The following is a 26,082-nucleotide window of genomic DNA, read 5'->3' on the forward strand; positions in this document are numbered from 1 at the left end:
TTTAATGGGTGAAAAACATGGACTAGATTTTGTCAGTCTTCGGGGATTAAAAAACTTCAACCTTCCTATCACTCCATCTGCACCAAAATACTCTTAAAGATTATTCCGTAGGATGGCAAAAGAATCACTTTGATGTTTCTTTTCCAACTTGAAAATTTTCAGAAATATATATTTGATATATTATGAAGTAAAACGTAATGCAAAATGCGCATCTATTAAAAAAAACTCTGAGAAGTATTTGAACTTAACATTCCTCATTTAAGTACAGAAACACTGCTTCAAGAGAACTATATTCTAAAGCTGCTTATATTTAGTTCAACCGATTTCACAAATAATACCTCTTTCAGGTTGATGGTTACTATTAGAGCTAAGGAAGGGAATGTCTGTGAAAAGAGATAGACATGTAGGGAGCTTCACTTGTTTTGGTCATGATCAGTTTCTTAGGCTGGGACATGGGTGCATGTGCGATGCTCATTTAGGTCTATATTCATTTTTTTTTTGCATCCAGATGTCTGATTTTTCCGGCACCATTTGTTGAAAAGGATCTTCTTCCTCTATTGAATTGGGTTTTCCCATTGTGTAAAATAATTAGGCTTATTTGTGTGGCTCTATTTTAGGTCCTATTTCTATACCACTGATCTATGTTTCTACTCCTGTCAAAAAATACCACAGCATTTTGCTTACTGCAGCTATCTGGTAAGCCTTACAGGAAGGGTGATTCCTTCCACTACATTCTTCTTTTTTAAGAGTTGTTTAGCTAATCTAGTGATTTTGTCTTTGCGTATCAATTTTAGAATAAGCTTGTATATGTCCACAAAAAGCTTTGCTTGGATCTTAGTAGGAATTGCTTTAAACCTATAGATCGATTTGGGGGAACTGACATCTCTACTATGTTGAGTCTTCTAATCCCTGGATGCAGTATTTCTGACTTCAAATTTTTGAGAAAAATATTTACAACCTAAGATTCTATGTCCAGTTATATAGTAGAATAAAAAGAAAATTTTATCACATGAAAAGTCTCAAGAAAATTTATCTACTATACCCCATTTCTCAGGAAACCCCATAGGCTATGGTCCAACAACATGAGGGAAATGAGGAAACGGCTCTCACAAAATGGATTATTCAAATGGAAATAAGTAAAGGAAATCAGAATAATAATGAAGGGATATCCCAGGGTAATAGCTATACCACAGAAGTAGAAGGCAACCACTCCTGCTTGTTGTCAGAAGACAGGTGATTTCTTTAAAATGATTTAATTCTTAGAATAATGGTACCATATGAATGTATTGAGGTATGATTTACATAAGTGCTAGAGAGTTTTAGGTTGAATTACTAATAATATAGAGAAAAAAAAAAAAACAAAGCACACAAAAAAACTAGACCATCATTATCTCCAAGGGAAAAAAAATTGGCAGGAAAAGCATGGCACATTATCTTTTTATAATTACGTAGTGAAAAAGCTTTTCATAGTTATGATGGTTCAAACATTGAATAGTGATCAATGGAAAACGGAAACATTTTATATTGGAAAGTAGAGGAGGAGACAGGAAGTATACATGTGTAGGTGATACAGAGCATGAGAATGACATACCATAAAATGGAAGAAACTACTAAGTTAAAAAAAGCAAACTCACATTATTTAGAAGTATGGAGGTAACCTTATATCAACAAGTGTATCCTGAAAGAATCAGGAAATGTGACGCTCCAGCTTTGTTCTTTTTGCTCAAAATTGTTTTGGCAATTCAGGGTATTTTGTTGTTCCCACATGAATTTTAGTTTTTTTTTCTATTTGTGTAAAAAAGGTCATTAGAATTTTGATAGTTATTGTACTGAATCTGTAGATTGTTTGGGGTAGTATGGATATTTTAATAATATTAATAATTCTTCCAATCCATTAATACAGTATGCCTTTCCATTTACTTGTATCTTCTGTTTGTTTCATCAATGTTTTAAAGTTTTTGACATTTGTGACAACATAGATGAACCTGGGGGACATTATGCCAAATAAAATAAGCCAGACACAGAAGGAGAAATACTACATAATTTCATTTATATGAGAAATCTAAAACTATCAAACTTATAGAAGCAGAGAGTAGAATGATGGCTGCCAGCTGCCAGGAGCTAGAGGAGGGGAAAATTGAGAGGTATTAGTCAAAGGGTACAAAGTCTCGGTTATGCAAGATGAATAAATTATAGAGATTTACTGTACAATGTAACACCTACTTAACAATTCTGTATTGTATACTTAAAAATTTGCTAGGAGGGTAAATCTTATGCTAAGTGCTCTTATCATAAAATAAATAAATTAAGAGGGTAGGAGGAAACTTTTGGAGGTGATAAGTTTATGGTATTGACTGTGGTGATGATTTCACTGGTGTTTACTTATTTCCAAATTCATCAAGTTGTATACATTAAGTACAGACAGCTATTATTTTGTCCATTGTACCTCAACAAAGTGGCTTTTTAAAAAAAAAAAATAAAGAAATAGATGCATATTGCTCTCCATCTCATTCTAAGAGGTCACAACATTAAGAAGAAATGTAATAATACTCTTTACATTGAAAAGATTGAAATTTTCAATGCTGTTTCAGATTTACTTATAATTTTTATTAGATCCTAAATAATACTCTCTTGCACCATCTACCTTCAAAACAACACAAAACAACAATGACAACAAAACACTGAAAGAATCAGCCGGAAAGAGTTGCATGTTGCTTCTGGGAGGGGAAAGTAGGGTGATGGTAAGAAACTATGTTTCACAAAAATTAGGATACAAGCATTTGACTCTAACGTGAACTTATGATAAATTTGATAAAAATTTAAAAGTATAAAAAAGTATATCCTTTTTGTAATGTCTCTTCTCTTGATTGCTCAAGGAGTTGAGCATTTATGGTAGTGCCCACCCACAGTGACCCTGGGCTAGGTCATGCATCTGGTTTTTGCTAATGGGACAGTAATAAACTTGAAAAAGCATTTGTGTATTTCCACTTCTGCTTTTGGGCACCAGCTGATGTGTATTTCTTTCCTTTACAAGGTTTTACTTTTGTGTAGGTTTTGTGATTTTTTTTTTTTTTGCAAGTTCATATGTGCATGAACTTCTTCTATGGGGATATTTTGAGAACTGGGTAGATGTTGTGATCTTCTAGGGATGATTTTTAAAGTTTTTATTTTGTCAAGCACTCATGAGCATTACCATACAAGAAAATGCTAACATAATTCTTCGGCTTGAGGCTTTTTGGACCACCCCAAAAAATATAAACTAAGGCCCCAAACACATATTAGGGGAGACACAGATCCAAGGTTTAGAGACAGAATAGTTTCCTTACTGTCTCCCTTTGTGAGGTATGTTTCAATAATCTTTCACTGGAGGTGTAACCCTTGGGGCCCGACGTTATTCTATAACATCCAATATGACTCCATATATTTTCTGAACCCTCAGCTTTACCTACACTCTCCATTTGGCTGAAGCTGTAGGGCAAGCACCTGTTTGAGAGCTTGCTTGCATCTCTAGAGTTATTACTTTATTTTTGACCTCTTAGGATTTCCCTTACTTTTCTGCTGACTCATTCACACATTTTCAAAAATTTAAAAAATATGTTTTATCTATATTTTTGGTTATTTTATTGCTGAAGATTATCTTTCTGATTATCTATTATGCCCCTGGCCTATTTTTTTTTTTTTTAAAAAGAAAAAAATTCCAAAGGGATTAAGCATAGACCTCAAAGTGATCTGGATCAATACCTTAAGACAAATTGAGTAACATTAGCTCCTTCTTTTAAGCTTCCAATTCCCGGGAGAATAACTTCAGAAATACACTGAAAATTTCCAAAGTCAGTTTTTTTCCAGTGGTAAAAATAAAACCACTCTGTTCTCAAGAGACTTCTGTACTAGGGCCTAGTTTTAGTGACTGTGGAAGTTTCTGTGAGTGAAAAAGTATTACTGCATATTACCTACCTGGTTTTTAATAATATCAATTACACAATTGTAATCTTGAAGATTATGTTGCACTCAAAAACTGTGCCAGTGAATCCTATAAAACATTTTTAACCAAAAAGCCGATTGTATACATAAAATGTCAGAATTAACTTTATTCTTACATGCCTATTGAGAATATTGGAACACTGTTCTTCAGCTCAGGATGAGAATTCCTGCTTCTCCACATACTTGGAAACACAGAACTTGTATCTTCTTATTGGATAAAACTAATAGGCCTTTGATATAAAATGCTAATCTATGGAATTTAAAGCTCTAAATAACTTTGGGGTTGTAGGAAGCTCCCCTTTAGTAACTGAATAATTCCATAAAACAATTGGCTTATATGGAGTAAACATGTTATTATAGTCAGTATCTGTACTCCTGCTGACTTCTGTTTTGCCTTTGTTTAAATCATATTTAAGTTCTGTCAACACATGAAACAAAATAACAGGGTGACTGAGAGACCGGGTAAAAGCCTGATTTCTAAAGTCCATTCACTTGAGTTTGAATCCCAGATTTGTCACTACTATCTATATGAACATGCAAAAATTCTCTCTCTGAGGCTCAGGGATCTGGAATACTTATGAATTTCTTAAGTTTTCGACTTGAAAATAAAATACAATAAAGTACAGCTGAGAACTGGGTAGACGTTGTGATTTTCTAGGGATGCTTTCCTAAATTTCCTTGATTCTAGTATGGCAACAGATAAATTTGTCGTGAGATTTTTCTTGATACAGAGAAAATAAAGTCAGTAGAAGGAAGAACTACTTTTACTTTTGTCCCTAAAGATTAATTATCATAAAAAGACAAGTATGTCTATATTGTTTCATACAGCATTTGAATGTGCACATTAATTATATGTAAGGATGTGTTTCTGTCAAATCCCTTCAACTTTGTCTATTTAGATTTGCCCTCAAACAGTCATTCATGAAGTATTTAAATACCTTCTAAAAATGATTCATAGCCCAAGTGGTATGATTCCCAATCTTGGACAAGAATGCTATATAAATCTAAATAATGGGGTTCCCTTCCCAATGAGAATCTTTCACAAGTCCAACAGCCAGCATTTTCAAAGTTTGCAAACTTTTTGTAACTAAACATAGGTTGTGTGACAGCTTCTATTATTTGCCCAATAACAGTTCTCATATGCCCCTCCTTCTTAGGAGCTATGCCAATGTTGGATCACAGCTGTGAGTAATTTGAGTCAAAAAGGGAGATGATACATTGGGGGAACCAACTCATGGAGCACTGGGTGCCTGCCAGAGAATTGATGAAAGACTTGGATTAATACCTGGGAATCATAGCTTGATCTAATGCTTACAAAACCCAAGACATAAAATATGTAAAATATGACATGTTCCATGATGACAATGATCCCTTCCAGCCAAAAAGGGGTATTAAGATCTGTTTAAGCAGGTTTTGCTCAGCATCACTGGCTCTTAATGTAGCAGGTGTGATGTCCCTCTGTGAGAGAACTCCAGTGAAAATTGGATTTGGACCTTACTTTATAGTACATACTAATTAACTTTTTATTTTTGAATGAGACGTACTTTTGAAAAAAAAATACACCCTTATAAAATATTAGGGTGAGGTGAACACTATTAAAAATTCACAAAATTGTCGAGTCATTTGGCAGGTGAAGTCCTTGTTTTGCAACTGCAGAGATTACTCCAGATCTCGTTCTGTGCCCCAATAGTGGTCCCGTGTAACGTCACCAAGTTAAACATTTTTCAGCTTTTCTTAGCTCTCCATTTGAATTGTACTCTGCACATACTGGATAAATGTCACTACAATCCAGTTGTCAGCTATAGCTTAGAAAAGTTTAACCTTTAATTTCATGGCTTATAGAAAGTTTGATGTCATTTCCTAAACTTCTGCATATTCACAAGGAGGTCATAATGTCATGGTCACCACTGACTCTACCCTTCTGTTTATTCTGAATTAGTACATAGTAGAAAGTGTTTATAAAGTGTTTATCCAGTGTATTCTGCATGGCATCACTCATTTATTCTTTCATTTAACAATTGTTTATTGAGACCCTGTTATGTGTTATGCTACATTACGTATGAGGAACTGGGCTGGTTGTAGAGGAAACAATAGGTTAGTGTGGGGAGAAGACATTCATAATTGCACAATAAATAGAACATTATGAATAATAAGTGCTACGATGGGGCAGAGCATGGTGGTACAAAAACATAAAATACGTAGATTTTATATAGTGTAGGAGATTAGAGATGCATCCCTGAAAAAGATTACCATTATTATGCAATCAAAAAATAGATTTTAAGCTAAAGGAGATGGTAAAGAGCTGTTCCAGCAACTTGTTCAAGAAGCTAAGTGGTGGAGAAAAGGGACAGGGTAGTAGATAGTAGTGGCATGTAGGACAGAGAAGGTTTTCTTTTTTTCTTTTTTGATAGTAATAACTTAAGTCCTGATGTGAAGGATTCAGGTCCATGAGAGAGTGTGGAATATGACAGTGATAAAGGATAACAAATCGTGTACAGTTCATGAGGTGACATGAACTTATATAGGGGAAGAGCCAGCCCTCTCTTTTCACAAAAGAGGAGGACACTGCAAGGGTAGAGATTTGATTGGTAGGTGAGGGAAAGATAAAAGAGTTATCATCTGATGCCTTCTCCTTTCTTTTAAAATGTCAGGTTAAGTCTGATAAACTGGAGAGATGGAGGAGAAAGCTTGAAGCTTTGAGCAAAGAAGGTTTGAAATAGCTATTGTAAAGAGTAGGAGAGTCTATAGGCACTGTTGAGGGCCCCTTTAAGGTTGGAGAGATTTTTCTATTTATAACTGGACCAATACACTCTATTAAAAGGACTTTCTCTGGCAATGTTTAACTACAGGAATAGCAAAAACAGATGGTTGTGCTATAGAAGGTTGGGATTTAATTAAATGCCACACACATAAAAGAATTGGCCCAGACAAGACACTCAGCTTCCTTAATTCTTCCTACTCCCACACATACATCCTCAAAAACCCATTCATAAAAGCCTTTTGATTTGTGCATCAATTTACTTAATTTTGAAGGACAAAAGGAGGTTTGCATTGTGGCAATTCAGTCAATTAAAATTGATTACACATCTTTTGCTTAAAATGCCTTTGTTCACTCTGTTCTGTTGATTGGCTCTTCACTCTTTCCCTTTCTCTACTTTCTCTGTTCTTATCTACTCCCTCCTTTTCCCTTGATTTCTGATCATTTCTAGTGCAGAGCCACTGAGCTATCCCTTCTGTATTATTGCTTCCTGCTCAACCAGACTTCAGGGCATCACCTTCTCCCAGAAATAACTTATCCACCTGTTTTCCTAAGCAAAGACCATTCCCTCTTTAAAATAAATTCAGGTGCCACAGTTCAGTGGTGCATGCATACACACACACACACACACACACACACACATATCTGTCTGTTTCCCTCCATTAAAATATAAATTAAATGAAAGATAAAAAATGTTTTGTTCATTGCTATACCCCAGTGTCTAGAATAATCTAGCACATGATAGATGCTCAGTAGATGTACTAAATAAGTGAATAAATGAATTAATAGAATACTTCTCATTGGAATTTCCTTCCAGTTGCATGTACAGAGACAGGATACACTGGACAATAGATGGGAACAAGTCTTCATTATTAAAATGTCTTAAATTGCTCGTAGTTCCTAGGAGGTTGTTATAGACGGAATGTTTCTGTCCCCAGTCTCCGCTGCCTGCCAGATTCATACATTGAAGCCCTAACCTTCGGTGTGACTGTATTTGGAGACAAGGTCTGTGAGGAGATGATAAATGAGGTCATAAGAGTGGGGCCCTAATCTGATAGGGCTGGTGCTCTTATAAGAAGAGGAAGAGACACCCCCCCCACACACTCTCTCTGCCATGTGAGAACATAGCGAGAAGGTGACTGTCTGCAGGCCAGGAAGAGAGCCCTTACCAGGAACCACACTGACAAGTGCCTTGATCTTGAACTCCTTATCTCCAGAACTGTGCAAAAATACATTTCTGTTATTTAAGCTTCTCAGTCTGATATGGCAGCCCAAATAGACTAATACCAGAATATTTGCAAAAGATCCCTAGAAATGTGTGTTGATGACCTCTCCATACTCTTTTCTTCCCCGAGGACAACAACATTTAGCCATATACTATTGATGGAATGAGTAGTGGGCTTTATGCCTGTGTGATTTGTAAATATTAGAAGTATATCAAGCCCAAGTGAATTAAAAGTAATAATCACCTCTCTATGCTCAGAAATTAAGTAAAGGGCTCTGCATCATATTAGTGGACAATCTTCTTCAAAATAAAGTGTATTACCATAGCTACATAAAATGGTGGTTACAATGTGAGCCCTGGAGTCAGACCGCTTGGATTGCATCCTAGTTCTACTTAACTAATGGTGTCGTCGTTGACAATCACTTATCTTTATCTTTCTCCTCTTTAAAGAAAATTAAAATATTACACGTACCAGTCAGAATGAATTAGGCTATGTTGCAGTAACAAACAATCCAAAGTTTATTTCTCACTTCCTCTACATTTATATTGCAAAGCAGCTAAGAACTGTGCTCCAGTGGGTCTCACTCTAAGACACAGGCTAATAGAGCATACTTTCTGGAACATTGCTAGTAGCACTAGCCGAGGACAGAGAGATCCTGATGAACTGCATATTGGTTCTTAAAGATACCACATATATATGACAATCACCACTTTCCCTTACACGTCATTGGCTAAAAGCAATACATATCACCATACTTAACTCCAAGGGATGGCAAGGAGAACACTCTTACCATTGCCCGGAAGAACAAGAAATATTTGTGATCAGTTCTAATGACTACACATTATCTCACAGAATTTTTGGGAAAATCAAGTAAGTAAAAGCCTCAAAGCATGAGTTATAGCTCTAGGAACAAATAAAAAGCTTACTAAATATTAGCTATTGTTATTTTCCCGTATTGAATTACACACAAAAAACATACTCCCGTTGGGAAAAATGGAAAACGATTTTTAAACTTGCAAGGAAACTTTGACCCCAGCAAATGAAAGAAAATACAGATGGGGTTAACAGAAAACCTTTCTTTCTCTAACTACCTTTATAACTCCCCAGATGAGAACTCAATCATCTGACTGCCACAAATATTTTCATTGTTCTCCCCTGGAATTGATTTCTTAGAGAACACAACATAGAGGAAATACAACAGTCTTGACACTGTGATCTGATTTTGATTAGGGATCTTGCCGTTTTTCTTTTAAGTCCAATGTTTTGTTTATTTCTAGCTAGGTGGATTACTGATTATTTGTAGTAATTGGCTACCTTAATATGTATATGCAGGTCTCTTACCTTATATCTCCCATACATTCGCATCCTTTAGAAATTGTGACTGATCTGCAATTTTTATTCCTATCAGTTTTTTTGATGTAGTATATAAAGTAGCAAGTGAAATAGTGATGTGACCCTAATTTACGGAAAAACATAAAACTAGTGGATTGCATATTGATGCAAGAGTTAGGCCTATTTGCTTCCAGTTCTTGATTTAACTAACTAGTTATAATAGTGTATCTTGATCAAATCACTAAACCTTCTCTAAGACAAAGTTCTTTATCTAAAGAATTAAAGGAGTTAATTTAAACCTCATTTACTTCCACCATGCATGATCTGGGGTGACAGAAGATGATCTCTAAACTCTTTTCTAACTTCAAATACTAGTCTGTGATGCAAAATCCTTGGTCCATGGTTATATTAGCACACAATATGTAGGGATTAAATTAGATTCCTCAATGTCATTTCAAGCAATTTTCCAGAAGCTCAGTTTATTGGAATGAATTTAATCGCTCAATTGTTTGACTTTTCTTATCCAAGTGAAACCAAATCTCACAATCCCGTGCAATTCACTCATCAATAATTATTATCAACATCATCTGAAATATATTCAGTCTGCAATTAAAAAAGAAAATGCCCCATGTAACAAAGTCAAAGAATGAGAATGATTCATCCAACTGTTGAAGCTTAATTGTTTGTCACAGGCATCCACACTAGAAATCTAATGATTATAAAGTCCAATGACATTTAATTTTTCAAATCTCTATTTACCACATTGTTTCACAAACAATGACATCTGGCCATTTTTTTTAACTTGAAACTTTTGATAGAATTTATGCAGCTAATTTTTTAAATTAAAAAATTCCAATAATTTTTTCATAATCTTTTTATCATTTTCTTTGTATCTTTAATAAAATGACATTTGTAATCTCGCTTTTAATTTACAGCAACTTTTCCCTTATTAAACAACCCAAAGATTTATATACAGAAAGAATAGTTTATGATGATAAGGAATTGTATAGGAAGTTTTCTGTCATAATACCTATTTATCTTCAAGAGTCACATATTTATGGTGCATGAAACAAAGATTTATAAAATCCAATTAATTTAGCTTGTGTGGCAGATACTCCTTGTTGTTTGGCCCAATGGTCATCCCAACCCTTCACATCCCTTTCTTTCTTTTCATTATAAAGGATAAAAATGCCCCCCAAATCAGCTTACCAACCTCCCTGAATCTAGAAGTGGACATACGAGCCAAGTCCAAGTAATGAGATGTAAGGGGTTGTATGCCAGTGCTCTTGTAGGAAAAATTTTCTTTTCTAATAAATCAGACAACTGTGGCAGTACCAGCCCTTTCCCTTCTTCATGGGCTTCATTACTGCAGCTACAGAACTCTCCTCAATATAATGATGTCAAAACATGAAGGCCAAAGGCCAATACACCCAAGACAGTGGAGCACAAAAAGATCAAGAATCTGGATCTTTAGTGACGTTAAGGGTGTCTGCCCCAACACTACTTACCATCATCTCCTCTAGTTATCTTCTTGGGTAAAATTTACATTTCTTTCAGCCAAAAGCATCTCTTGCCAATATAGCTGGCATGTTAGTTTGGCTATATTTGCATACTTAAAAATTGTATGCTTTATCTTCCAAACACTACATTTATCATTATTCTATTGTAATGTTTTAATTAAAATGTTTGTGTAATCGCTAAAACAAAAAATCTTAAGAGATTAGATATGTGTGCCTTCACATGGAACCCAAACAGTCCTTCAGACACCATTATTTCCCCCTAGGTTGAAAAGAAAAAAATTCTACAACCTTCCTCATTAACTTCTTTCAATGGCTTTTGAGAACATTCAGAAAATGGAAGAGGAGGTGGAAAATAGCCTGGAAAAACTTCAACTGGCTTCTGGCAGTTGCTGTAAATCCTAAGAGAATGGCATGAAGTCAGGCAGTGTGAATTTAATAGCATCTTTGGGCAACTTGGGAATCTCCCACAGTGCCTCAATATGGCAAGCAGTTATTTGTTGCTAGTGCCTTTTACGTTTCCATTTATTTTGACTCTGGGCCTTCCTTGTATTTTATTTTTCTCTGAAGTTGTTTATCTCACCCTCCATGAGACACTTCCTCTGTTGGGGAAGTAGATCAATATAATTAGAGGGATGAGATACGAAAAACATCACAATGAATAAATGAGACAGAAAAAGGAAAAGGGCAATTATTCAAGGTCACCCATGTTTGGCGCTCAGTTTCACACATAATCTGGTCAGGCATGCATACATCTAATGTAACAAATGGTATAAAAAAGCAGAATCTTCTGGTTCAAAATATATAAGACAGAAAACCTATAGGAGATCATTATATTACTCTGAATTAACTGTCTTAGAATCTTCTGTAATTTTTTTCCCCTCAGAATCAATAGGGCTATCTGATAATAAAGTCTCGGACTACATAGAGAAGACGAACTTACACTGGAAAGAAGGTGACAATCATCACAAAAGCAGAGACAGAGTTCCCAAGACAATATTATGTCTACAATCATATTTTCTGAATGTGGAAAGGAGTTACAGATGTGTGTTCTCAACGTTTCATTGATGTGGCAGATTTTAAAAGAACATGAATTATGGTTTTTTGGATAATTTTCCCCTATCTTTTATTTTGTGAAACTTAAGCCCTGTCAAGCAAAATATGTTTCAATATTAATAGTTGTATTTTCCCTCAGAGTTAATATGATGATTTTCTTCTATATTTATTTTTGTTACACTAAACCAAAATCCTTCACACTGAAGAAAACAAATACATATATTTACAAATTTTTTTTTTTTTTTTTTTTTTTGTTTTGAGACAGAGCTTCTTTCTGTAGCCCAGGCTGGAGTACAGTGGCGACATCTTGGCTCACTGCAACCTCTGCCTCCTGAGTTCAAGTGATTCTTGTGCCTCAGCCTCCCAAGTAGTTGGGATTACAGGCATGAGCCACCACTCCTGGCCCATATATTTACATAATTTAAATATGCTATTCAAAGATAAAGTGGGTATGAATAGGAAGACATATCAAATATACAGATGGAAGAGGATGAGGCACAACATTCTTCCTTTTCCAAGGAGGTTATCAGGTGTCATTCTCTTTGTGTGCCAGAATAAAGATAATGGTGGTCACAAAATTCATTGAAGGCTAGGCAAAATATAAGCCATATAGTAGATGCTAAAAGCAATTTTTGAATAGTTGAATGGAGGAATGAAGTGGCAAAACAGTTCAATGAACATATGAATGAAGTGACATTCAAACTAAAACTAGCCTTACAGTTTTGTGGAATGAAGGAAATTTTATTTTAAAGAGTTTGCTTTGCTTTTAGAACTATAACAGAAACCAAAAACATTATGAATTGTGCTCTACCATTAAAACACAGATGCAGACATTTAGTAAAATACGAATTTATGTTGCTGATAAAAGAAATGATTAGCCAAGCACAGTGGCTCATGCCTGTAATCCCAGCACTTTGGGAGGCTGAGGCGGGTGGATCACCTGAGGTCAGGAGTTTGAGACCAGCCTGACCAACATAGAGATACCCCGTCTCTACTAAAAATACAAAATTAGCCAGACGTGGTGGCACATGCCCGAAATCCCAGCTACTGGGGAGGCTGAGGCAGGAGAACTGCTTGAACCCGGGAGGTGGAGGGAGCCAAGATCGCACTACTGCACTCCAGCCTGGTCAACAAGAACAAAACTCTGTCTCAAAAAAACAAACAAACAAACAAAAGAAAACGAAAGAAAGAAAAAGAAATAATTGTCTTCACCTAGATAGGAAAGTGACAGAAGAAATGTTAGCCTTCACATTCAGCAGTACAAATATAGGAGGCTTCCAAGTTTCATAGAGATACCAGTAGCCTTTAGAACAAGTGGGTTTCACGAGGTGAGCTATTGACACATTTCTCTGATATTTATTTTTCCAGGGTTGTGTGCAGAATAGATTTCTCACCCAAGTCTGGAGGCATCATTCCTACCAGTCATTTTTCTGCTATCACGAAAATTATATTCCCATTGTTTCTAGATAGAAAGATCTCAGAAAAGTCATCCTCTGGACACCTCTCCTGCATGACACTCCCTTATAAGAACACAAAGTGGCATAATATTAGGTTTGGAGTATGCAAAAAGCAGGGGCTATGGTGACATTATTTTCAATATTATCAAGCTCTGTGTCTACGTTTTGTAGAAGTTTCTAATAAATCTGTACTAAATTAATAATGTAATCTACAGCCACAATAGCAAGAATTGGGCCCTGCTAAGCAAATCTTTTTGCAGAAACATACACAGTCTCAGAGAAAATTCAGTATCTGTTGCCATTAACTGCTTCCAGTGACTTTTGGGAACATTAAAAATGTGGCCCAGAAGGAATGAGTAAACTGACAGAAAGTTCGGTTGGCTCACCATACAGGCGTTCTCTAATTAACATGTTTAATTAAAATAATATTTTAACTATGTCTCCTTTAGGCCACTTTTCATTGGTAAAAGGAAAATTATTTCTCACTAAATTTTTAAAAATAGACTTTATTTTTTACGGAATTTTAGGATCTCAGAAAAATGGAGCTGAAAGTTCAGAGACTTTTCATATGTACTTAACTCCCCTCCCATCCACCAGCAAACACAGCCTGCTCTACTATCGATACCCCACACCAGAGTGGTACATTTATTCCATTTGGTGAAGTTACACTGATGCATCATTATCACCCAAGTCCATAGTTTACATGAGGGGTCATGCTTGATGTTGTACATTCTATGGGTTTTGACATAATTATAAAGGCATGTATTAAATATTATAGTGTCATACAAAATAATTTCACTGCCCCCCAAATCCTGTTCTTTGCCTATTCATCTCTCCTGCCCTCCCTGCAACCACTGATCCTTTTACTGTCTCCATAGTTTTGCTTTTCAGAAACTTATGTAGTATTCAGTAGTGTGCATTTCAGTTTCCTCCATGTCTTTTCATGACTTGATAATTCATTTCTTATCAGTGCTGATTAATATTCCATTGTATGGATGTACCAAAGTGCTATGGTCTAAATGTCTGTGTTTCCCCCTTTATATACTGAAATTCTAACTCCCAAGGTGATAACATTAGGAGGTAAAACCTTTGGGTGGTGGTTAGGCCATGAGGGTAGAGCCCTCATAATTGGGATTAGTGCACATATGAAAGGGGTACCAGAGAGCTGCCTTGTCCCTTCCACAATGTGAAGGCACAGCAAGAAGGCACCAACTATGTACCAGGAAATAGGCTCTCCACCAGACACTGAATCTTCAGGCACCATAGTCTTTGACTTCCCAGCCTCTAGAACTGTGAGAAATAAATTTAATAAATTTGTTATTTATAAGCCATTCAGTTTATGGTAGTTTGCTACAGCAGCCTGAATGAAATAAGACATATATTTCGTACATTCATCTACTGGTGGCTTCCAAGTTTTGGCAATTATTAATAAAGTTGCCATAAACATCCACGTGTAGGTTTTTGTGTGGCTGTTTTCTTTTTTCTTTTTCTTTTTTTTTTTTTTTTGAGACGGAGTCTCGCTCTGTCGCCCAGGCTGGAGTGCAGTGGCCGGATCTCGGCTCACTCCAAGCTCCGCCTCACAGGTTCATGCCATTCTCCTGCCTCAGCCTCCTGAGTAGCTGGGACTACAGGCGCCCGCCACCGTGCCCGGCTAATTTTTTGTATTTTTAGTAGAGACGGGGTTTCACCGTGGTCTCGATCTCCTGACCTTGTGATCCGCCCACCTCGGCCTCCCAAAGTGCTGGGATTATAGGCGTGAGCCACCGCGCCCGGCCTTGTGTGGCTGTTTTCAAATCATTTGGGTAAATACCAAGGAGCATGATTGCTGGATTGTATGGCAAGTGTATATTTAGCTTTGTAAGAAACTGTCAAATTGTCTTCCAAAGTAGCTGTATCTTTTTCTGTTCTCATCAGCAATGAATCAAAGTTCCTGTTGGTCCACATCCTTGTCAGCTTTTGGTATTGTCAATGTTTTGGATTCTTACCATTCTAATAGGTGGGTAGTGGTATCTTGTTTTAATTTGCATTTCCCTAAAGACATATGATTTTGACCATCATCTCATATGCTGATTTGCCATCTGTGTCTTCTTTGGTGAGGTGTCTGTTCAGCTCTTTTACTCAATTTTAATCATTGTCTTTTGTGTGTGTGTGACAAGGTTTGGCTCTGTCACCCAGGCTGGAGTACAGTGGTACGATCTCAGTTCACTGCCACCTCTGCCTCCCAGGCTCAAACCATCCTCCCACCTCAGCCTCCTAAGTAGCTGGGACTACAGGCACACGCCACCATGCCCAGCTAATTTTTATAGTTTTTGCAGAGACAGGGTCTCACTCTGTTGCTCAGGCTGGTCTCCAACTCCTGAGCTCAAGTGATTCACTTGCCTTGGCCTCCCAAAATGCTGGGATCACAGGCATGAGCCACTGCACCTGGCCTTATTTTCTTGTTAATTTTTAAGAGTTCTTTGTGTATTTGGATAACTCCTTTATCAGATAAATATTTTGCAAATATTTTATTTCATCTGTAACTTGTCTTTTTATTAACAGTTTTTGTTTGCAGATAAGTTTTTAATTTCAATGAATTCCAGCTTATCAGTTATTTCTTTCATGTATCTTATCTTGCTGCTGTAACAGAAGTCAAGGCCGAACACAGGCAATCTAGATTTTCTGTCATGTTATCTTATAGGAATTTTATAGTTTTACATTTTAAATTTAGGTCTGTGACCCATTTTGAGTTAATGCTGGTGAAGGGTGTAATGTGTGTGTCCAGATTGATTTTTCTTGCATGTGGATGTCCGGTTGTTCCAGGACCACTCGTTGAAAATACTATCTTTTCTCCACTGAATTGCCTGTGTTATTTTGTAAAAGATCAGTTGACTATATTTGTGGGGTTTCATTTTGGGGCTCTGTATTGTTTCACTGATGCATGTTTTTCTGTTCTTTTGCCAATATCGAACTGTCTTGATTACTGGGGCTTTAGAGTAAGGCTTGGAGTAGGGTAGTGTTAAGTATATTGAGTACATTTGTGTGAGTCTATATTTGAGCGTTGTTGACAATGAGTGGTGAAAGGGGATATCCTTGCCTTGTTCCTGATCTTAGTGGGAAAGCTTTTAGTTTCTCATCATTTATTATGATCTTAGCAGTTTTTTTTGTAAATGCTATTTATCAAGTTGAGAAAATATCCCTCTATTTCCAGTTTGCTGAGAGTTCTTATTATGAATAAAAACTTGGATTTTGTGAAATGCTTTTTATGTATCTATTAATATGATTGTGTAATTTTCCCACTTTAGCCTAATGATGTGAATGGATTACATTAACTGACTTTCAAATGTTGAACCAGCCTTGTGTACCTGAGATAAATCCCACTTGGTTGTGGTATATGAATTTTTTCACAAATTGTTGAGAATTTTTTGTATCTAGAATCATTAGAGATATTAGTTTTGTGGTAACGCCTTTGTCTGGTTTGGGTTTTAGGGTAATGCTGGTTCCACAGGATGAGTTAGAGAGTATTCTATCTGCTTCTATCTTCTGGAAGAAATTGTAGAGAACTGATATAATTCCTTCCATCAATGTGTGGTAGAATTCGCCAGTGAACCCATCTGGATCTGATGGTTTTGTTTTGGAATATTTTTTAATTTCTCTGATATAGACTAATTCAGATTCTCTGTTTTATCATATACAACACATTCAGAATTAGTCCATTTCACATAGGTTATCAAATTCGTAGGCATAGAGATGTTTATAATATTCCTTTATTATCTTTTTAATGCATGGGGACTATGATGCTCTCTTTCATTTCTGATATTTGTAATTTGTGTCTTCTCACTTATTTTGCTTAGCCTGGCTAAAGGCTTATTAATTTTATCAATCTTTTCAAATAACCAGTTTAAAATTTTTTTTCTCTATTGGTTTTTGTTTTTAGATTTATTGATATCTGATCTAAATGTTATTATAGTCATATACCTCATAATGATATTTGGTCAACAGGCCACATATATGAAAGTGGTCCCAAAAGATTATAATGGAGCTGAAAACTTCTTATCTAATGACATTGTAACTGTCATAAACAAACCTGCTGTGTTACCAATTTTGTAAAAGTATAGCACATATAATTATGTATAGTATATAATATTTGATGATTATGAACAACTGTTACTGGTTTATGTATTTGACTGTACTTTTTATCATTATTTTAGAGGGTACTGTTTCCACTTATAAAAAAAAGGTAACTGTAAAACAGCCTCAGGCAGGTCCATCAGGAGGGATTCCAGAAGAAGGCACTGTTATCATAGGAAATGACAGCTCCATGGGTGTTACTGCCCCTGAAGACCTTCCAGTGGGACAAGATGTGGAGGTGGAAGACAGTGATATTGATGATCCCAACTCTGTGTAGGCCTAGGCTAATGTGTGTTTGTGTCTTAGTTTTTAACAAAAAGTTTTAAAAAATAAAACTTTAAAAATAGAAAAAAGTTCATAGAACTAGGATATAAAAAATATTTTCAGATAGCTGTACATTGTATTTGTGTTTTAAGCTGCTAAGGGTTACTACAAGAGTCAAAAAGTTAAAAAAAGTAAAATTTTTATAAAATAAAAACCATTACAGTAAGCTTATTGTCGAAAAAAACATTTTAAATTAACTGTATCCTAAGTGTACAGTATTTATAAAGTCTATAGTAATGTAATGTCCTAAGCCTTCGCATTAACTCACCACTTGCTCACTGACCCACCCAGAGCAACTTCTAGTTTTGCAAGCTTCATTCATGGTAAATGCCCTATACAAGTGTACCATTTTCATCTTTTATACCATATTTTTACTGTACCTTTTCTATGTTTAGAGATGCAAATATTTCACTTCCTTAAAGTATTTTTTTTTTTTGGTGTTATTAAAAATGGGATTGTCTTCTTAAATTTCCTTGTAAATGTGTGTAAAAATGCAACTGATTGGGTTGGGCATGGCGGCTCACACCTGTAATCCCAGCACTTTGGGAGGCCAAGGCAGGTGGATCACCTGAGGTCAGGAGTTTGAGACCAGCCTGGTCCACCTGGTGAAACCCTGTCTCTACCAAAAATACAAAAATTAGCTGGGCATGGTGGCGGGTGCCTGTAATCCCAGCTACTTGGGAGGCTGAAGCAAGAGAATCACTTGAACCCAGGAGGTGGAGATCGAACCATTGCACTCCAGCCTGGGAGACAGAGTGAGATCCCGTCTCAAAAAAAAACAAAAAAAAAACAACAAAAAAAATTCAAACGATTTCTGTATGTTGGTTTGTATCCTTCAACTTTACTGAATTACTTTTTTTTTTTCTGATATAGAGTCTTGCTCTGTCACCCAGACTGGAGTGTAGTGGCATGATCTCGGCTCACTTTAACCTCCACCTCCTGGGTTCAAGCAATTCTCCTGCCTCAGCTTCCCAAGTAACTGGGATTACAGGTGCATGCCACCATGCCCAGCTAATTTTTTTTTTTTCAGTAGAGATGGGTTTCACCATGTTGGCCAGGCTGATCTCGAACTCCTGACCTTGTGATCAGCCCACCTTGACCTCCCAAAGTGCTGGGATTACAGGCGTGAGCCACCGCGCCTGGCTGAATTTATTACCTCTAATAAGTTTTTTTTTGTTGGGGTCTTTAGGGCTTTCTATATATAAGATCGTGACATCTGCAAACAGATAAATTTACTTTTTCCTTTCCCTTTTGAATGCTTTTTATTTCTTTTTCTTGGTTAATTGCTCTGGCTAGGACTTCTAGTACTATGTTGAATAGAAGTGGCAATAGCGGACATCCTTGCCTTGTACTGGATCTTAGAAGAAAAGCTTTCAGCTTTTCACTTTTGAGTATGATGTTAGCTGTGGGCCATCATATATGACCTTTATTATGTTGCAGTACATCCAGTTTGCTGCATGTTTTTTTTAATCATGATAGGATACTGAATTTTGTCAAATGCTTTTTTGCAGCTATTGAGATGCTTGTATGCTTTTAATCCTTCATGCTGTTTATGTGCTGTATCACATTATTGATTTGCATAATATGTTGAATTATAGTTGCATTTCAGGGATGAATTCTACTTGATCATGGTGAATGATCCAGGGATAAATTCCACTTGATCATGGTTCAGAATCCTTACAGTTGACAGCCACCCACTACTTTTCCCTAGGGCAAGAGAGTAAGATGCTGGGACTTTGGGTGCAAGGTTAACTACTCTTTTTCTCCTCCTGAAGGAGAAGTCTCAAGATTATTCACCTTGTGCCAATTCTGCAGAACCAAGCTGGCTGCTGAGATTCACACTGGCTGTGAATAGCTGAGTGCCAGCTGCTGAGGGCCACATACGCTGGCTGCTGAGAGCTGCTGAGAACTGCACCAGCTGCTAAGATTGCTAAGAGCCATGCTGGCTCTGAGATCTGTGCATTGGCTGCTGAGACCATGAACTGCCCTCCCCGCCATCCCCTCCCATCCCCTACTCCATCAACTTTTCTTTGTGGTTAGCTGCTCCCAGGCCTTCTATCTAAGTCAACTTCCTCAGAACTCTGGGTGAGGCAAGACAGAAGCAGGTCTCCCAAATGATGACCCAAAAGGCTGGGGAAGTTGAACGGATAGGCTTCCCTTTCTCCCATGGGAGAAATTGTGGGCCAAGGGTAACTCTTGGTGCTGAGCTGTGCCAAGTGAAGGGATAGGGTAACATGAGTAAAGTGAAATTGCTTTTACTGATTTCAATGTGTGTGTGTTTTTTTTTTGGGGGGGGGGTTTGGGGGCTTGCTCTTATGAGTGCTGCAACTTCCGAAGTGGATTCTGGAGTTCTCATAAAGGTATTTTGGTCCACAGATAGTTGGTAAATTAGTGTTTCTATGGAGGTATGAAGGCTGACACTTCCTGTTGTGCCATCTTGCTGATGTCCCTCACCCTGGAGTTTTAAAATCTCACATTTGCTTACATTGAGCCTCCAGAAATTTGTCAATTACAGTTTGGGTTTTCCTACCATAGTATGGATTGCCGCTTCTGTGATTCTGTCTGCCTGTGTGTCTCTCCAGTTTGAGGGGCAATGTGTTTTTCTATGAGTTGTTGAATTTCAGTTGTGCAGCTTTTCACTTATTAGGACAGAGTGATGACTTTCAAGCTTCTTATGTGGTGAATCGGAAACCAGAGGTTACCACATTTCTTGTTAAATATTTGTAGCCAAAAATTGGTTCATAATAAAAGAGAAGAAGCACCTCAATAAAATGAAGTTAAAATGTGGATAAAAATGACATGGGATTAAATAATTTTCAAGGGCACAAGTGCCATTGGATTTGTTTAAAAGTATGAAAGCACCTAATCACTTTTCCACCCCATCGGACTCTCAGGTATAATCTGTTGGTAAGAGACCAGCAGATGTCAAGCTGTAATTTATAGCTCTTGAATTTAAATCCCATGAGATGAGTTTTAGTTGAAATCTGAAATAAATCTTGGTTCAGTTCTCTGATATAGTTTTGGCTACCTGAATGAAACCATTCTGTCTCAGAAATACTCATATACGCTTCTTCAGGACTGTGTGGAAAATCTGCATTTATTTTTATCAGTCTACTCAGAATGCTTGTTAAGTGATTCCGGAGAATATAGTGATAATTAGCCTGCTCATGTGTTTTGGGGTATTCATTATTGTCTGCGGATGGTTAATGACAGCACTGTATTATGGCTTTATCCATACAAGCCACTGATAAGGTTTTCCAAATTTAAGCTCTCTCATAAATTGAATTTAGGTTTATTTCAAATCTTGTAGGTCAAGATTAAGAGTATTATAATGTTTAAACAGAAGTGGGCTGTAGTAGTATTTTACCTATGTATTACACGTATACAAACAAAGGTAAGGGGTGTAATGGAGAGGAGAATTGACTACGTCAAACCAAAACTGAGGAGCCCTTGCTGCTAAGGAGAGGGGAGCTATTAACTCATATAAATTGGTAGACAGTTCCTACACTGGACATTTCTGTTTTCAGATATGATTAGGGAGAGACAAGTTCAGGAAAAAATTCAAATCTTTGGCTAGTTCTCTGCTTCTCACAGGTAGGATCTGGGGGGGAGGGACCATTGTTTAGCAGAATATATTTATGAGTTTTAGGAGTGCAAAAGTAGATCCCAAATTAAATGTAATAGATGGAAAACAAGGGGTTTTTTTTTTCTTTCTTTTTTTGTATAACAAAGAAAGGAACTGAGTTTTAGGGGGAGGAGATAAAGAGGAAAAATGCTGGGAAAAGATGAATAAAAGACCCCAGATCGCCACAGTTTAATATGGTATCCTCTTGCTACACTGGGTATTTGAATTCAAATAAAATTAAACTTAAATTTAAACTTTCGTTCCTCAGTCACACACCAACTATATCAAGTGTTCAACAGCTATATCTATTGATATAGTATCTATATCAATATCAATAGCTATAGATAGCTAATATCTATTGTATTGGATAGTGCTGCTCTATGAGGTACGAGGTGAACAACAAAGTGATGTAAAAATTTGTCAACCCAACACTCCAGAAAGCTTCCAATATATACAAAAGCCCTGGGTGAGAGGTTTTGAGGTAAATTAAGGAGAAGGGCTATATATAACCTTTGGGGAGATGTTATAACGAACAGAGACTATACGCATAAAATAGAGGCATTCCTTAAACAGCAATAAAAAAAAATTGAAAGCCGGAGTCCCTGAGAAAGAAGATATGGTACTTTCCAAGGATCCCTAGAAAATCTGAGATTTACTGAAGGTCTCCAAAAATATGTGAGCTGGAATTGGAGGCAATTAATTTCATTTGAATCCTATAGAACAATTTGCTTCAGTTAATAATCATCTTCAGAATAACTCCTCCCTGGCACCATGAAGACAGAAGCCAAAAGCCGAAATAAATAAATAAATAAAATTTTTAAAAATTTAAAAATGATGTTAAAGAAGGGGAATCAAGGACAATTTTCTGTCAATTGTTCAGGAAATACTGCTTTATTGCTCTCCTTTATCTATTTTGTTACTCAAAGCCTTGCTTTGAAACCTGGATTTAACAATTTATCTTAATTTCCTTAAGTCTTTCTGTTTTCTGAACAACTTTATCTCCCCTTAACTTCCAGGATTTCCTACTCCCAGACACTTTGGCTAAAACTTCCCACCCAATCTAATTTTAATCCCAGAAACCAACTTCTGACATCTTCCCTAGGAAGTCAGTGCGAGAGTCAAACAGAGTCAAAGAGGAGAATCAAGGAAGTCACAATAGGAGCTTTTACAGCTCTTGTCATTCCACCCACTGCTCATACTAACACTGGAGTGAAGACAGGAGAATTTTAGAATGTTGGCAAGAGAATGAGATGTTTGAGCTGTTACTCTTTCTTAACCTCATACATCCCTCCCTATGCCACTCTGCCATACAAAACCATGAAAATGTACTGTGGGTCTTGATAAGAAGACTATCAGAGGCCTTGGGGAGACTCAACAAAAAAGATTCTTGAATCCGCTTTTCTTCTTTCACTAAAGAAATGTGAATTTCTAATGATGGAATGAGGTAGAAGGAGTGAACCCATGTTTCTGAATGACTCAAGCCATGCATGACATAAACATGAATATAGATGATCAATTTCTGGAACCAGAGAATCCTAGAGAGTACAGGACCCCAGGGCAAGCTGCGCCACATAGCCAATGCTAAAGATTTTAGGCTGACGGGCTGAATGCGTAAGAATCCCGTGGTGGATGTGAAGGACCTCTTCAAGAAGAACTATAAACCACTGCTAAAGGAAATAAAAGAGGACACAAACAAATGAAAAAACACTCCATCCTCATGGATAGGAAGAATCAGTATCGTGAAAATGGCCATACTGTCCAAAGTAACTTACAGATTCAATGCTATTCCCATCAAAATATCACTGATATTCTTCACAGAATTGGAGAAAAACACTTTAAATTTCATATGGAACCAAAAAAGAACCTGTATACCCAAGACGATCCTAAACAAAAGGAACAAAGCTGGAGGCATCATGCTACCTGACTTCCAACTATACTACAAGGCTACAGTATACACTATAGCGTGGTACCGGTACCAAAACAGACATATAGACAAATGGAACAGAATAGAAACCTCAGAAATCACACCACACATCTACAACCATCTGATCTTCGACAAACCAGACAAAACAAGCAATGGAGGAAGGATTCCCCATTTAATAAATGGTGCTGGGAAAACTGGCTAGCCATATGCAGAAAACTGAAACTGGACCCCTTCCTTACGCCTCATACAAAAATTAACTCAAGATGGATTAAAGACTTCCATGTAAAACCCAAAACCATAAAAACCCTAGAAGAAAACCTAGGCAATACCATTCAGGACATAGGCATGGGCAAAGTCTTCATGACAAAAATGTCCAAAGCAATTGCAACAAAAGACAAAATTGACAAATGGGATCTAATTAAAGAGCTTCTGCACAGCAAAAGACTATCATCAGGGTGAACAGGCAACCTACAGAATGGGAGAAAATTTTTCCAATCTACGCACCTGACAAACATCTAATATACAGAATGTACAAGGAACTTAAATTTACAAGAAAAAAAAATAAAACAACCCATCAAAAAGTGGGCGAAGGATATGAATGAAAACTTTTCAAAGGAAGACATTTATGCGGCCAAAAAACATATGAAAAAAAGCTCAACATCACTGATCGTTAGAGAAATGCAAATCAAAACCACAACGAGATACCATCTCACGCCAGTCAGAATGGTGATTATTAAAAAGTCAAGAAACAATCGATGTTGGCGAGGCTGTGGAGACATAGGAATGCTTTTACACTGATGGTGGGAATATAACTTAGTTCAACCATTGGGGAAGACAGTGTGGCGATTCCTCAAGGATCTAGAACCAGAAATACCATTTGATTCAGCAATCCCATTACTGGGTATATACCCAACGGATTATAAATCATTCTATTATAAAGACACACACACACGTATGTTTATTGCGGCACTATTTCCAATAGCAAAGACTTGGAACCAACCCAAATGCCCATCAGTGACAGACTGAATAAAGAAAATGTGGTACATATACACCATGGAATACTATGCAGCCATGAAAAGGAATGAGATCATGTCCTTTGAAGGGACATGAATAAAGATGGAAGCCATCATTCTCAGCAAACTAACACAGGAACAGAAAAACAAATACCGCATGTTCTCACTCATAAATGGGAGTTGAACAATGAGAACGCATGGACACAAGGAGGAGAACAACACACACTGGGGCCAGTCGGCGGGTGGAGGGTGACGGGAGGGAGAGCATTAGGACAAATTGCTAATGCATGTGGGGCTTAAAACCTAGAAGATGGGTTGATACGTGCAGAAACTACCATGGCACACATACACATATGTAATAAACCTACACGTTCTGCACTTGTATCCTGGAACTTAAAGTAAAATTTTTAAAAAAATCACTTTGCTCTGTTTTTGTTGTTGCATTGCTTCATTTTGATTATTGTATGTTTTCTTAAGTCTCCAGCTGGAAAATTTTAAACTCACTTAACTTTTGGTTTAAAGAATAAACCAAAGGTAAAATGTCACATCCTTGGTCAATAACAATAAGGGAAAACTTTTAATCAAAATATATGAGGTACATCTAAAACTGAGTCAGGATAGCACCCATTGCCTTAAGTACTTACACTTTAATAAAGAGGAGAAAATTTAAGTAAATTAAACAAGCCTTCAACTCATGAAGCTAGGAAGCAAACAATAAGTCCGAAGAAAACAGAAAGGATGTGAAAATATAAATGAATGAAACAGAAAAGCATAGAAGGAATGAATAAAATATAAAGTTAACTCTCAATAAGCTTAATTAGATCACTCTACAGCCTAATTGAAGAAAGAAGAGAATGTAAACAAATAAGATATAATAAGGAAGAAATAGGACTAGAGAAAAATCAAAAGAATTAGAGCATTTTGCCAACCTCCATTAAAATAGAGAACTTAGATAAAATTGATGATTGTAAGAAAATATAAATCACCAAAATTTAATCCAAAGAAATTGTGAACCAAGAAAGACCAATATTCATGGAAGAAACTAAGAAGGTTATCAAGGCTATTCAAGTGGATGGAGAACAGATGATTTGAGAGAATTTGTTTTCAAAGACATAAAAAATAAAAGGAATCCTGAAAATATTTAAAAGATGTTTTATGAAGAAATGAAATCTCCCAAATCTATTTTAATATATACACATATATATACATACATATCATCATAAATATGTATGTTAAAAATGAACACACTATGCATGAAAATGCAGGGATATTTAAGCAGTCTAATACAATTATCATATTGCACATCACATATGAAATCTATTACAATATCAATAATTACTTGAACTGTCTGACAAATTTCAACCTACGTTTTTAAATAAAACCGACACAACAAACTAAAAATAATAATATAACATGAGTTCATGGAATCTTCCCTGGAATGATGAGAAAAATATCTCAAACACAAGAGTAAGCACTAGAAGATGTTACATTAAATCAGAAATAAGACAATGATCCAGTTATCATCAATGTTTCATACTATTGCTCTGAAAGTATTCACCAATGTAATTAAATAAGAGAAAGAAATTAGAAGCATACATATTGGAAAGGAGGAAGTAAAACAATCACTCCAGGTAGCATTCTTTTATATTTGTAAAACTGTTAGATCGAGGAAGGAATATTATAAAGAGGCTAAGTATAAAATTCAATACAAAAAATTATTAAATTTCCTGTATGTAAACATTAACGAATTAGAGTACAT

The 26,082-nt window shown here is 36.4% G+C and overlaps 1 long non-coding RNA gene across 1 annotated transcript in view; it reads right to left on the minus strand.

Annotated features, from left to right (window-relative positions):
* Positions 1 to 26,082, minus strand: part of LOC105506832 — a 922,775-nt gene that overhangs the window by 200,312 nt on the left and 696,381 nt on the right. The window lies entirely within an intron of this gene.

Source organism: Colobus angolensis, unplaced genomic scaffold (assembly GCF_000951035.1).
Source record: "Colobus angolensis palliatus isolate OR3802 unplaced genomic scaffold, Cang.pa_1.0 Scaffold140, whole genome shotgun sequence".
Taxonomy (NCBI): domain Eukaryota; kingdom Metazoa; phylum Chordata; class Mammalia; order Primates; family Cercopithecidae; genus Colobus; species Colobus angolensis.